The sequence below is a fragment of the Sinocyclocheilus anshuiensis genome, unplaced genomic scaffold (genome assembly GCF_001515605.1).
Source record: "Sinocyclocheilus anshuiensis isolate Anshui unplaced genomic scaffold, SAMN03320099.WGS_v1.1 scaffold2551, whole genome shotgun sequence".
Taxonomy (NCBI): domain Eukaryota; kingdom Metazoa; phylum Chordata; class Actinopteri; order Cypriniformes; family Cyprinidae; genus Sinocyclocheilus; species Sinocyclocheilus anshuiensis.
In genome coordinates, this window is record NW_015558706.1 from 33,297 (window position 1) to 49,078 (window position 15,782).

A 15,782-nucleotide genomic window follows, 5' to 3' on the forward strand; every position below is an offset into this window, starting at 1 on the left:
ATTTCGACAAACATCTCTCCATCTCCATGTACATGTGTACAATTTTTTAAAGAAAGACTTTAAGAACACTTCATCTTTGCACCACATCCTTCCTTTCTCACATCTACTCTGCTGGAATAAACCACTTCTGAATTCAGCAAAATACACTTTCTCACACTTTTTACACTCTGCACATTTTGACACTGACATCAAGATGCATATAGAACCACAAGTTACAAAAGGCAACAGAGGAAACTCTGCAATGTTGCTTGGAAACAGTGAGATGTCACAAGAATCAGCTTTATCTCAGCTCAGTCTGTGGCGGAAACATGAGCATTAAAATAAGAACGAAACTTTCCGGTGTTAAGTCAGTTGTGATTCTTCCTACTCCTACTCAGCAAGATGTGAGTTTACTACATCCCTAATGAAACAAGGGCTGCTCAGAATGAATGAAGGACGAGAAATAAGAATATCCTCAAACTTATTTAGATGAAAACAAAAACAGAAACTACTCTGGAAACTAAACACGTGGTATGTTATCGCCATATACAGTATGTAAAGATCTGCATACTGAAACCACACAAAATAACACAATGTCAAACCATATGGCATCTACAAACAAAAGATGCTCGATCTTTTCTCAACTGACTTCACTTTTTTCTTCTTCTTTTTTTCTTCTTTTTTTTTCTTTTGCAATGACTGTTAAATAGTGGTTGTTTTCATGGTAGGCTGTAACTCAGTTAACCATGACCACAAGTGTCACAACATTTTATTTTAGATTTTGGACAGTATATTTACATTAATGCATTTGGCAGATGCTTTTATCCAAAGCAGCTTACTTTGCATTGAAGGTAATATATACATTTTATCAGTTCATTCATTCCTTTGAAGTATAATTAAAAGTATGGTAGTGCTATATTTATTTTAAATAAATGGCACTTAGATTTTCTGTTATCTAATGCAATTAAGACATCAAGGGCCAGACTGACTAAACAGGGCAAATTCGTGTCAGACCGTAATTCCATAAAAGCGCTGAGGGGGAGTGGAAAGTTCTGCAGGTCCCGACCATAAATTTAGGTGAGGCAGAGGTCTAGTGTTTCTGTGTGATTCAGCCTGAGGGTGGCGCTCTAATGTTGCTTGGCGGGCTCTAACTACACACGTAGATGTTATTTTAGAATGCACACCTTAATATAATATTGTGTTTGAATATTGATTTAGAATGTTTAGTGTTGTAGAAAATTTCAGGATTGGAAAACATAGCCACTTCTTTCAACTTCTTTCTTGAGGAAACAGAAGCAAGCCACTAACAACAAACCCTATTATATGTCAATAGGCAAAAGAGAAATAGAGATGCTTCTCTAGCTTGCAGTATATCTAGACATGAAAGATAAGATCAAAATGTTGTTCTCTGTTATTTTTGTGGGAGAAAAACCCAAGTACATTGTTTTAAAGTTACATTCAAGATTCAATCCCATTATTGCGTTCATCTCTCTATTCAAATCCCGCCAATTATGAATAATATTACAATTCCAAAAGATGTGAAAATGGTCAGCTATTACATTTCTGCATTTTCTCCAGCATTCACCAACCTTTTGATTCCCATTTTGCAAATATTTTACTTTGGAGGTTATGAAAAACCTTATTATATTTTTCCAGGCGGATTGCCTCCATAAACCTGAATTTGTTCAATTCAATTCAATTCAATTCAAGTTTATTTGTATAGCGCTTTTCACGATTCAAATCGTTGCAAAGAACTTTACAGCAAATTAAGTTTCTACAATATTTAGTGGTAGCTTATCCGTGGTGACTGTCAGTTAATGTACATTTGGCAGAAATGTACGGAAAAAAATCAATTAAAGACGTAATCAAACAGACGATAAACACTATTAAAAGTAATTATTATATGATGCAATCAAGCATATAGCAAAAGTTGGTAGTTCTGTATGTTGTTTCAGTGTTGGCATCATCTGAGGTCCTCTGAGGGGTTGGCATCATCTCTTCTCAGGTGTTCTTGTTGTCGTCATCTGTGTTTTACACATAGTTTGCCATTCTTCTTCTGTTATACTTATATTGGCTTCCTTTCCCGACGATAAACACTATTAAAAGTAATTATTATATGATGCAATCAAACATATAGCAAAAGTTGTTAGTTCTGTATGTTGTTTCAGTGTTGGCATCATCTGAGGTCCTCTGAGGGGTTGGCATCATCTCTTCTCAGGTGTTTTTGTTGTCGTCATCTGTGTTTTACACATAGTTTGCCATTCTTCTTCTGTTATACTTATATTGGCTTCCTTTCCCAATTTGTTTTACATACATTGTTGAGTGGTTTTTAGTTTACATTTAACAGGAATAAGTTCTTGATACAATTTTCATATTCAGTTTCTTTTTATATGGATCTACAAATATCTGTACTATTGTGGATCCCGTACCTTCCACATCTTTTATATTCTTGTTGGAGTAATGTCTAACTTGAAGATATCGGAAAAGGTCTTGGTTATCTAAGTTGTATTTCTGAGAAATTTGTTGGAAGCTTTCTAGTCCACTCATCTTCCAAAAGTTCCAGGTCAGACTCCAGCATTCCATTGCTGCACAGAAAGCTGGGGTCTGAGTTCTTATGAAGCTGTGGTGAACAAGAAAGTGAATGAGATCACTTCGGTGCTGAAGAGGACCAAAAGAAGAAAAAAAAGTCTGGTTTCGCTTCACTTTCGGCTGGTTCTTTTTCTGGTTCACTGTAAGTGACCTGGGTTTGGTTCCTTTAAAATGAACTATATGTGAAAACACTATGTCCGGAAAACGTTTTGGTGTCAGAAAAATGTATGTTGTTTTCAAATAAAACTATAAATGTCTTATATACAATTACATCATATTAAAGCTGCAGTCCATAAGTTTTGCCTCTTTGTCACCATCTCTGTTTGAAAACCTGCAATTGCAGCTATTTGCGGAATTATCTTCCTTGTGTGGGTTGTGCACCGGCACGGCTCCAGCGCAGATTAATCTAATGTGTGGCTGTCAGCCGGTGTGGATACTGCACTTTGTATTCACAGATTCTACATCTTGAAAGTATGACCCAAATAAGAGTTTTCACTGGAGAATGTCATCTGAACAAGTAAGTAACAACTGACACTTTTGTTCTGATCAACTGAGGAAAAAAGCATTACAACAATTTGCGCTATCAATGGTGATTAAATCTAACGATCGGTTAGCTCATATCACATCAAACTGTGCCAATTATTATTATTGTTATACTTTGTTTTCAAATTCAATCCGCCATTTATTCCAGCTGCTGTGAGAAAAGGCTATAAACAACCCGTCACCTGCAGCATCCTCACGTGCGATATAGCATACTAGCCGGGACAACTTCTTTATGTTTACAGACGTGACGTAATGACGCAGCGCCATGCTCGAATTTCCCGCGAAAACCTACCCGTACCACTCAAATGAGAAAACTTTATTACAAGCTTACCGCTGTGAATCGAGCTAAAGTAAGGCGATAGTTTTGAACACTGGCTGGTTATGTACTTGCTCAAAATGTGATTTTGGATCATTTAAAAAAAAGTTATGGACTGTAGCTTTAATAAACAGTACACACACATCACACTCCCCTATAACAGATACTCTGGTAGTTCTTGTGTCTGTATATCCAGTTGAACGCGCCTAAAAGCCATCGCAGCAAACAAAAACATGCAAACAAACAATGATTCTGTGGTAACAATGAAGGAAGTTGAATATGTGTGAGATGTAGTGTGACTAATGACTCATAAACATCGAAGAATCATTGTATCGCTTCCACAAAATCATGACTGTACAGTAAGAGGCAACTTCAATTTTCATTCAAACCTAAATATTTTCGCATTACGCATAACAGTTGGATCACTGGGAGTTAATGAAGAGGTCTCCATTAGGTGGCAATCTTAACAGCTGCTGTGAAATGGCAGACACATCAGTGCAGTTGTGTGATGCGATTTTTAACAGTGGTTTGCTCTGCTGTCTAAACCATGGCTGCTTACAGAAGTCTAAATCTGACTTCCTGATTTCAGTTCCTGACTTGAACTAGTCCCACAATGTTTTTTTTTAAGTTGTTAAAACTCTTTTAGTTTGTACAATAAGTCATGATTCATGATTATATTATATTACACTTATTTGTTCCCTTTTTTAATTTAATCAATACAAGGGAACAAATTAATTAGTGGGTACAAATTCTTAATTTGTGGGCACGATTTAACTAAAATAAGAGAATAAGTTTGAAAAAAAACAAGGGAACAAATTCTTACTTTGTGGGAATTAATCCTTAATTTGTGGATAAGTATATTTTTGTCTGCATAATGTGCAGGTTTCCATAAGCTTCATCAATGTTTTCTCTGGTAAAGATATCTCCAAGACTAAGCCAAGAATCAACAAAAGCACAATTTAAACAAGATATGTATGAATGAATGAATGTTTTTTTTTTTTTAACTGGATGAGAAACATATGGCCAGAAATAAGATTAAATTTTGTTTTCAACCAAAATGCACTGAAAAGACTTGTGATTTGGCAACTGTATGTACAAGAATGGTAAATATAATGTCTGTACTGGATTTGCATACTGCAGTAGCTTGTCTGGCTTCATACCTGTTTGAATTGAAATGCATACTTGTTAAATATATCATGAGAGGTGAAGTCAATATTATACCCATCTGCCGATTTTCATGCGGGGTAGATCGTTAGTTGTCACTATTTAGTTGTCACACTATTTTTCACTTCTGCTAATATTGCTCACTTTGGGGTTATTTTTTAGAAGCTATGCGTTCTGTATAACAAAATCAAATTAAGAATTCACACAATATTAAGACGGTTTGGATGTGGATGTTTGAAATCAATATATTAAACCAATGCTAGAGAATACAACTTAATTGTACAAACAACTTTGGCTGAATATCAGAACAGTATATAAACAATTTAACCATATAAAGATATTGCAGAGAATAGCAAGAATCTGTAACATGATGGAGACTGCTACAAAGGAACTACAAACATGGCACAAGAAACAGGAACCGAACAGGGCAAGATGCAAAGCAAAAGTCCATATGAAGCACAGCAGTAAAGTAAAGCACAAGGAATACAAAACATGGGAAATGTAACAAAGGATGCCATTTTGTGATCAGGCCTTGTATAGCCACAGTTTAATTTTAAGTGTCATCGGAAGTAATGGCGGATGGTTTCTCGTTTGGTTGTTTACACCACTGAATAAATTGTATGGTCTGTTGCAGGGGGGATTGCGGGTCTTTGGTGTTGTCCTACAGTGCAGTAGACTGTGTTGGGTCCATTCCCTCCCACTTCCTCTTGTGTCTGGACTTCATCCTAATGAAATGCATAGAGAAAGTTTTTTTTTGTTTTTTTTTAATCCCACACTGTAAAAATATTTTTTCAGAGTTGTTAATAAAGAATTATTGGAGTACATTTGACAAGTAAATACTATTTCATTTTGTTCTACTTCATAATTTCATGTTTAATTTAGTGTGTTACTTGCCATTTCTTTTTAATTGCTTGTGAAATTGAGAAAGGAAATCAAGGGAGGCTATAAAAACACTGCACAGTTACACAGGCACATCAACAGTTTCACCCACAGATGTAACACACAACAAATGTTACATCTGTGTTAAATCCCGGGACATCATAAATGTGTCTCAATGCTTTCTGCTACACTCTTTCTTTATTGGCATCTATGATTTCATGAAGAATCTCTAACATCCACACAACCTTTCCATTGTGCTACAGGTTTTTTGAAGTGAAAAAAAAGGTTCTTTAGATACAATAAGTTGTTCTTCACACAGAGGAAAAAAATGGTTCTTCAATGGCATTGCTGTGAAAACCCCCTTTTGGAACCTTATTTTTAAGAGTATATGCAAAGTCAAATATTGCCTCTAGTTAAGTTTAATGTGCTTATGGCTTTTGTTTAGATTATATGTTTACGCTTGCTATACAATTAAAGATAGCAAGCAGATATGTTTTGAATAGGTTAGGAACTACTGATTTGTGTAGATTGAAGCATCAAGACAAACAAATAACCAAATATTGCAGAAATGGATGTACATGATATATCCTCCCAAAATATTTTTGATGTTTAACATGATTAAAAATAACTAAATAGCATGAAAGAATATCAGTGATGTCTGTGAGCTTAATGATGAACAGTAATTTGAAGCTTACCTTAACTTGAGCATAGACTGAACTATCTTCTACTACCTCCTCCTGGGCACCTGTGAGATTTAGAATATACAGCAATATATCAACATCAAGATATATTCATTTATTCAGCTTATATATTGGCTGTTAATTCCAAACTGCTCTAAAATAAGATTCTGTGTTACGTTGTGGAACTTCTGCATCTCAGGGTTTTCTCATGTACAGCCAGTGTAGTGTAAACCTAATGAAGATCATGATTACATTAGTCTTGAGTAGTAATCCTTTGTATTGCATTTGTTCTTCCTTGCTTCTTTTGTGAGTGTACTTGAATTATTGCTTGGCACCAGCTTCTGTCCTCATTGTAGTTATGTGCAAAACATTGTGACACTTGAACCTGAACAGGTTGTGTTGAGGTGAATATATGGAATCTAAAAACTAAGCTCTAAACTGGAAAAACTAGAATGTACTGTAGTTTAAGATGAATAGTTGTTCTCAAAGATCTTTACTAGTTGGTTACTAACTTAGGATGTTTAATAAATCTGATCAGAGATATTCAGTAGAGACAAGAACAACTCATTGACTAAAAGAGAAAAAAATAGCATAAATCTATTTTCATCATTCTTTTTAATTACTTTACAAAAGCAGTAAAGTACTAGATTGATCAAATTGATGAACAGAGATCAGTTTTTCATAGAGAATCTATGTAAGGCAACATGGACATACCTTTTTTACACCTGCAGTACAGAAAGACTGAAAGACATATCAAAATGCACGCTGCCACCAAACCAACTACTGGCCACAGGAGAGATGAATCAGTCTGGACACTCTTTGAGTTTTTCTCTGGAAAACGAGGCGTATATCATTAAGAACTACAGTTGACAGCTCAGTTCAGCAGTTAGACTAGATTTAGTAACCAAAATGAGCTGTTTGATTTGAGAGATGTTGATTTATACTCTGAATGATTAAGTGTCTCTGTGTGTTTGGCCAGATACCTTTATTAAAACAAAGCTGTGTAGTGTTTATTTTGTCTTCTTTCCAGCTGACAGGGTTGCTATGGTTACAGATGATGAACTCTTCACTGCAGTCCAGGATGAAAGTGTTGATCTGTGATGTCACATTTTCAGGAGAGCATCTGTTGTTCTGATAGCTAGAGTCAATCATGAGCTCATGAGCTCTGCATGTGAAGCTCACAGTACAGAAGTTACCACTGAACCAGTTTGAGTTCAGTCAGGACAGGTTTTATGTAACACAAAGACACATCTTTTAAATTGCCAAATAATACATTATCACACTATTGTAGGATATCATATCCAATAACTGTTATGGAATGTAGTACATCATGACTGCATGTGCATGACTGAAACTTTGCACATAAACTTATAAAACACACACACACACACACACATATATATACATATATATATATATATATATATATATATATATACACATACATTTAACAATTGTATCTCCTTTTAAAATGCATAAACATTTTATTTTACTACTTATGCTTTATAACATTGCACAGAATAAAAGACTGAGCATAAATTAATCTTTTGACTTGAACACGGCAAACAAAATCAGACTCACCTATAACAGATACTCTGTATGTAACAATATTGTTGTCTGATTCTGCACTTGCTATTGCTGTGTAGATTCCACTGTCTGTCTTCTGCATGTTCTTCAGAGTCAGAGAGAAGGTTTTATTATTGAAATCCATTCTGTCCTTGTAGGAAGAGTGAAGTCTTACTCTTTTAGTTTCACTTGTATATTTAACTATATTCTCTGATTTATAATTTTTCCAGTATAAATCATCAAACTCTGGTAGTTCTTGTGTCTGTATATCCAGTTGAACAGAAGCTCCCGTCTGCACAAACACAGAGATCTCAGCACTGAACCCTGAGGAGAAAGAAAGATGCCCATTTCGGAAAAATGTGCTGTGGGACTAGTGAATTCACCAGATCCATATATACAGTCATGGCCAAACGTTTTGGCAGTGACATAAATTTTGTGTTTTGCAAAGTTTGCTGCTTCAGTATTTGTAGATATTTTTCCACATGTTTCTAGTATACTGAAAAACAATGATAAGCATATCATAAGTTTTAAAGACTTTTATTGGCAAAAAATATAATGAGTCAATATTTACAGTGTTGACCCTTGTCCTTCATAGCCTCTGCAATTCGCTCTGGCATGCTAGATATTAGATCCTGGGCCAAATCCTGACTGATGGCGATCCATTCTTGCCTTATTAGTTCTCGGAGTTGATCAGAATTTGTGGGCTTCTGCTTGTCCACTCGCCTTTTGAGGACTAACCACAGGTTCTCTATATGGGATTGAGATCCGGGGAGTTGCCTGGCCAGTGGCCACGGATCCAAAATTTCAATGTAATGATCTTTGAGCCACTTCTTTATCACTCTTGCTTTGTGACATGGTGCTCCATCATGCTGGAATGATGGATGGTCCCACACATGGATGGTCTCAAGATGCTTCACTGTTGGCACAACATAGGACTCATGGTAGCGTTCACCTTTTCTTCTCCGAACAATCGATTTTCCAGATGTCCCAAACAGTCGGAAGGGAGCTTCATCAGAGAAAAGAACTTTGCACCAGTCTTCTGCTGTCCAATTCTCGTACTTCCTGCAGAATTTCAGTCTGTCCTTGACGTTTTTCTTGACGAGAAGTGGCTTCTTTGCTGCCCTTCTTGACACCAGGCCGTTGTCCAAATGTCTTCACCACTGCTCTGACACCAACCTGCTGTCATTCCTGAGCAAGCGTTGCACTGGTGGTGACACGGTTCCGTAGCTGACTCCTCAGGAGGAGACGGTCCTAGGGCTTGTTGGACACTCTGGGACGTCCTGAAGACTTCTTCACTGCAGTTGAACCTCTCTCCTTGAACTTCTTGATGATCCGGTAAATGGTTCTTTCAGGTGCAATATTCTTTTTTTTGTGAAAAGTTCATTTTTTTGACCAATGAAGCTTTTAGCAATTATTTAAAATGCATCTGATCACTCTACACAATAATCTAGAAACAATGTGAATGAACACCACAACAGCTTAAGCAGCAAACTTTGCAAAACACAAAATATATACAAAATATATGTCCAAATTCCCACACTTGCGGTCTTGGCCACTTGAGAGCGCGTGCACGCGACAGGAAGTAAGTGCGCAAGACTGTCCCAGATCTTAAAAATACCAAAGCTCAGTGCCCTTAATGCACACTAAACCCACACTATCTCGAATACCGCTCCGGAGCGGTATTCGAAGGTTAGTGTATCCCATCATGCATCATGTTCTGGAAATAAATTGTGAAACATTTTGCCAAGATCGCGCGAGAGGTCACGGAAACCTTTCCAATGTAAGTAAAATATTATTAATAATAAGATATTACATATAATTTGGTAGTAAAACAAAGTGCTAAACATTTTATTGCTGAAAAGATACGTATATTTATTTCTGTACAACATTTGCAACTGCTTTTTATCATTTAATTAAATTGTAGGCACTACTGAACAGACATTTAGAAGTTGATTTTAAATTGCAAAGTATTGAAAATAATAAAATTTTGCGTTTTTACAACACTATAAGTGTGTCCCATCAGGTTTAACCTTTACTTGTCATGTAATGTTTACTTTGATTGCCATGGGCCACAAAAGGTGTTTTCTCCGACATGCTGTGGCTGACAATAGAACTATAAAATACACCAAAAACGCAACATAATTACGAAATGAAACAATTTTATTAGTGCGCTGTAATCAAAATCTTCCGAATCCATACGACTGCGAGGAACAGACCCAAATCCAAGCCTTTTTTTGGCGATCTGCTTCTCCATCCCGAGCAGCGAGTCCAGTGACCATGAGCAGCAAAGCCCGCTTCAAGCGACAGGTTTTACGGCAGGATAATCGAACGCTCATTTGTGCCTTGTCCAAATACACACACTTATCATGAGATCACGTTGGCTGGACGGCTCCCTTTGCTTATCCTTATTCATATATTTGCTACGTAGTACCTTTTAACCACACAACCGCTTTTGACCTTTACATGTATTTATTTATATTATGTATTTATTTGTGCATAATATTTCCACTAAGTGGAGCTGATAGTTAGACAAATAGCATATTTCACTCTGGAGTTGACTAATTATTCCTTTTTATCGGCCGATTGATTGACTGGAAAGGTGTTTCTGGCCTGCGAAATGCCACTAACCATAAAAAGACCATAAAACAACTTCAGAGCTGTGAATATGCCATTTTATTTTTGTGATTGATTTTTTTTATTGTTTTTTATTTATTTATTTTTTAACATTCATAAAATGCTAGATATTTCATGTTTTGGTGATAACTGGTAATATTTAAAATAAAAATATGTGCAAATATGAATAGCCTTCTATTGTAGACATCATGTCATCTCTTAATCATATTAACAGATGTAACATTTTTGTAAAGGTTCTATATATACATATATATATATATATATATACACAAACCACATACATCTTCCCAGTTATGGTTATGGAAATTAAGCACCAGTTGAATAGCCTACAGTCATGTATTGCATATAATTAATAATTAACCATGAGTCAAAAGTCAGAGATAAAATGAATGGGTTTTGGTACCTGTGCTGGAGATCATAAAGAACATGAGAATGTGACCAAATTCCATTGCAATAGACGGATGGAGTCTGTCCTGCTGTGGTGATATGTTAGTTACAAGAAGAGGAAGTTGATTGTTTTGTGTGGCAGTGTAACTTTTTTCAGTTGTCCAGCCAGGAAATCTCAGATTCGAAAAACAAAAAAGGGAAATCACAGTCCCCTCCGAGAAGAGATCTCAGAGCAAAGGAAGATGCTATAGGGTTAATAATTTTTTTACTAACCACTAGCCCTTAACAGTGAGTAAGCATTTAAAACTGTCTGAGAAAGATGCAAAAATCATTACAGGCACCGACAGCAAGAGACGGGTGATTGTTGCTGGTTACTGTATGATGACTGAAATTGCGAAATGGCCTTAAACAATTAGTAAATAAACTGCAGAACGTTATGTGTTCTAATACACACACTAATTGCATTCTGACAGTGCTGCACGAACTCACGGCGCTATCTATTTATTTATTTTTTTGTTAACCAGGGTCCAAACTCCAAAGCGCGAGGAAAATCTGCACTGAAACAGTGTTACTCCTCAGTTGCTCAGTCACATTTTTATGAATTTTTACAAGGCATGTGACAATACGATACGTGCGGCATATTCATAATGACTTGTTTATAAATCTGCCGTTGTCAACAAAAAGAAGCATTGATGTCTTCCTGCGCGTTTCAGCCAAAATAAAAGTTGAGAAAAAGCAAGAACTCCATCAACATTCATAAATGTTATGTAGTTTTATTGTTGTTCTGTAAAATAAAATAAAAAGACAATAATAATGATAATAATTACAACAGCTCTGTTAATACAATTATTATAACATTCACACATAGTGTTCAAATTGGCATCTGTAATATTTTCTAATATTTAAAAAGAAGTCTCTTCTGCTCAGCAAGGCTGCTTTTATTTGTACAGTAAAAAGTACATGCCTGATTCAAGAAGGGGGTCTGATGGCCAAAAAATATTTTACTAACGTATTAATTTTAAGTTAAATTGTGCTTTGTTGGTATAATGTCTGCTAGAATGCTAAAAATGTTCAGTGTTAAATATTTTTAAATTGTTGTTTTGTAATTGATTTTTTTTCTTTGCAAAGCAAGATACAACAGTAAAAACACATTTTGGCTATTAATTTATGCAATGGTGAAAAAAATTGGCAAAATACATGGGGGAAAAAACCTCGAAGAAACGTGTTTGGTATTCGGCCTTCAGCCCAGTGTTTCATTTTGTTCGGCTTCAGCCAAGAATTTTCATTTCAGTGCATCCTTAAAAAGAGGAAACTGCCAAGTTGCCTGAAAACGTTGAGATGACATGAAACAGTTTTAGTTCAGGTCTGTGGTAGAAACCTGAGCAGTATGGAGTCAGTTGAGTCTCAGTAAAAACACTTCCTACTCCACAGTATGTGTGAATTTACTGTTTCACTAATAAAGCAAAAGTTGATCAGAATGAATGAAGGATGAGAAATGGGAATATCCTCATAACATTTGATTTAGGGGAAAACAAATACTACTCTGGAAACTACACACATGATATTATGGCAATATACAGTATTTAAGGATCTGCACACTTAAAGGGATAGTTCACCCGAAAATGAAAGCTGCCATTTACTCACCCTCATGTTGTTCCAAACCTGTATGAGTTTTTTTTTTCTTCTTCTTCTTCTTCTTCTGAACACAAAAGAAGAAATGATCAGGAATGTGGGTAACCAAACAGCTGCTGGTCCCCATTGACTTCCATAGTATGAAAAATAAAAATACAACTAAAATACTAGGGAATACCAATCGCTAGGTTGATACTAGGGAATGACGTCATGAGCAATCCAGTTCTCTATTATAGATCAGTGTCTGGATTCCAAATGATGTCACTTCCTCCTGAGTGCAGTTGTTGCTGTGGTAGATTTCTCTGATTGTATGATCAAGCCCACTGCATGAGACATTCACAATACTGATTAACACTGATCATGGTGACGTTACAGTTCAGAACAGGAGAATCCACTGGATCTGAAACATATAGAAATCTTTGCATGAAGATATAGGTTACAGTTTTTTCCCAACTTTTTATAGTCGCTGGGGCCACTGATCTATAATAGAGAATTATATAGGTCAGTGGCTGGGACATATTTCTCAATACGCAGATCAACTCTTCACACAGTGAGTACAACAGCACTCTATGTTTGATAAACTGTGGATAATTTTCCATTGCTTTGCCACAAAATACATTCAATCACTACATCTCTCAAAATTGGGAATAATTTAGGAATAGAACAACTCAGGAAAAACGTGGACTGTAATGTAAACATGGGCCATGTAATGAGGCAACAGTAGAGGTGTGTCATTCTTGTTTTGTAAAGAAATTTTACATAAGCAAACAACGCTGAAGTCCAAAGACAATGATGAGAGTAAAACAAAGTTTCCTTAATAAATCCAAAAATACACAGTATATGTTGCACAAGCACAAACAATCCCATACAGCTGAATGGTGAATAAAGAGGAACTTAAATACACAGTGATAATAAACTAAAATGACAAACAGCTGTGATGGATAATGAGTGTCCATGGAAACTGATGACTGGCGGGGAACTAGAACAAAGGAAACAGGAACATGATGAGAAATAAACTTTAATGAAACTAAAAGAACATAAAGGTGACAGATACTACTTGTTAGTGTTTTAGGTCATTGTTTTATAAGTGACAAAGCATGTTTGTTTGGCGACAAATTTTGCTAGCGTTTTGGAATAGTTTAATTTGAGACATGTCTGAAGTGTTTTGATAGTTTTAGTGCATTTTGAATGTGACAATTACTGCTGTGGAAAGATGAAAGTTGGTTACTATAAAAAGTTTTGAAAAATGTACTTAAATATTGAAGTGTGTCCTACCTATTGAAAAAACTGTAATGTTAATGGAGTTTTCAAAGAGCATGTTGTTGCTAAGGTGAAGCCTGTCCTCGTCAATGAATGCCTTATAAATGCCCTTGATGAGTGAGCAGACTTTCTATGTCTGACACTTTTATAGATGCTCTTTTTAGATCAAGGGAGCTGAATTCAACAACCACAGCAGCACATGACAATTTGTGACAAGTTCTCACATTTTAGTCAATGAAAAAAATTTATCTTCATCCATTCCCAGGTAACATTAATAATCATTAAAATTGCAAATATACTTGAGATTGAAAAAATGCATTGTAAACTCTGTAAATATGCTAAAACTAAAATAATTTGTAGCCACTTTATTGTTTCTGTTACATGCCGATTCATTTGAAATTGTAATCTGTAAAGGTCACAACAACCAGAACATAAAATGAAAAATATGCAACAATGAACTTTATTTCAGAAAATTATACTCAATATTTCCACTAGGTGGAGATGTTTTCTTAGTTAGACAAAATGTTTTTGAATCAAATCACCTACCCTGCCTTTAAACATTCATCTGTACCTCACATTAAACTCTTGAACGGCTTCAGAAGACTTGGAATATAGTGCATTAAATTTTATGGTGCTTTATAATGTTTTTGTGCCTTTTGTGGGGCTTAACAATAACACAAAATAGTATACGCACAGTATCGAATCGGTGCATCCCTACTTTGACTATTCCAATATGGTGGACGGCTTACATATATCGGCCCATAGAAACAGCAATAGGGCATCTACCTATGCATATCTATGACTCTACTAATGAGCTAATGATCTAAAATCAGGTGTGTTTGATTGAATGATTACCATTTAGGAACGTGTTTGGGAATTGACAAGAATTTTAAAATGGGTAAACAAGTAAATAGTTTAGTTATTTATTTATTCCTGATAATATTTCAGTAATCAAGTCATGTGTTTTTTTTCTATTAGCTGTTTGGATTCAGAGCTATGCCAATTCTGTTGTATGTTTTATAAGTCATTTTTATATATGTTATAGCAAGCAACGTGATATCTCATCTTCGTGATACCTCAATAAAATTAATATTATGAGCTGTTTCAATGCAAACAAGTGGCTAAAGTCAGAACACAGCTGTTAAGGAAACCATTTAATGGTGCACTTAACTTTCACAACACTCATGGATATACCAGATTCCAGAAGGAATGTGCAAAGCATGATCGACAAACTTAAAAGCTATACACATGATAACAAATACAAATGAAGTACAGAACTCAGCATTCAACAAGGTCCTGTTTGACCCCTTCCATCACTACCAATGAAAAATCTACTATACACACTAGGGCTGCACAATTATGACAAAAATCATAATTGTCGATTATTCCCTTGAAATTGTAATTGCAATTATTAATTACGACTATCACAATTTACACTGAATGATGTTACCATTGTTTGAAGCAACTGCATGCCAAATATTTATAAGAAAATAAACAAGCTGAAAACACTCAAACTGAAAAACTTTTATTGCTTTTCTATAGTATTAAGCCTCAAATGTCAACTGTACATTGGATTGGTTTCTTCTTTAAATAATAAAAAAAGTAAAAAATATGCATGATATTATATAAATTAAAACAATGGAAAAACCCTAAGATAACCTGCAGAATGAAATAAAAACACAAGCACTCAGAATAATATAAGTGGACTTTGAACGATTAATTGCCGCTTTGAACGATTACATAATCGTGGTATCCATAACTGTAATTGCGATTAGAAATTTGATTAATTGTGCAGCCCTACTGCACGGTATGGAGAAAAATGACATAAAATGTCAACAAAAATATGAACGCATCCATATATCTCAAACTTAGTGCATATGAATTAAATGATTCATGATGCAACAATATATCTCAAATAAATATAATTTTTAAAAAAATGGTTTTCTGGTCTTAGACGGTGTTATTTTAGCATTATTATAGTATTTATTAATGTTTTAGCATTTATTTTTAATTTAAGTTTTAGTAATTTTACTAGGTGATTGTCATTTTTATTTTTTTGTCATTTTTATGAGTTTTTCTATTTAGCTTTTGCACAACATTTCTAATTTTCATTTAAGATTTTTTTTTTTTTTTTTTTCAATTAAAAATTTTTT

The 15,782-nt window shown here is 35.1% G+C and overlaps 1 pseudogene; it reads right to left on the reverse strand.

Moving 5' to 3' along the window:
• Positions 1-4,825: 4,825 nt before the first annotated feature.
• On the reverse strand, positions 4,826-9,995 carry LOC107681441 (uncharacterized; annotated as a pseudogene).
• Positions 9,996-15,782: the final 5,787 nt, after the last annotated feature.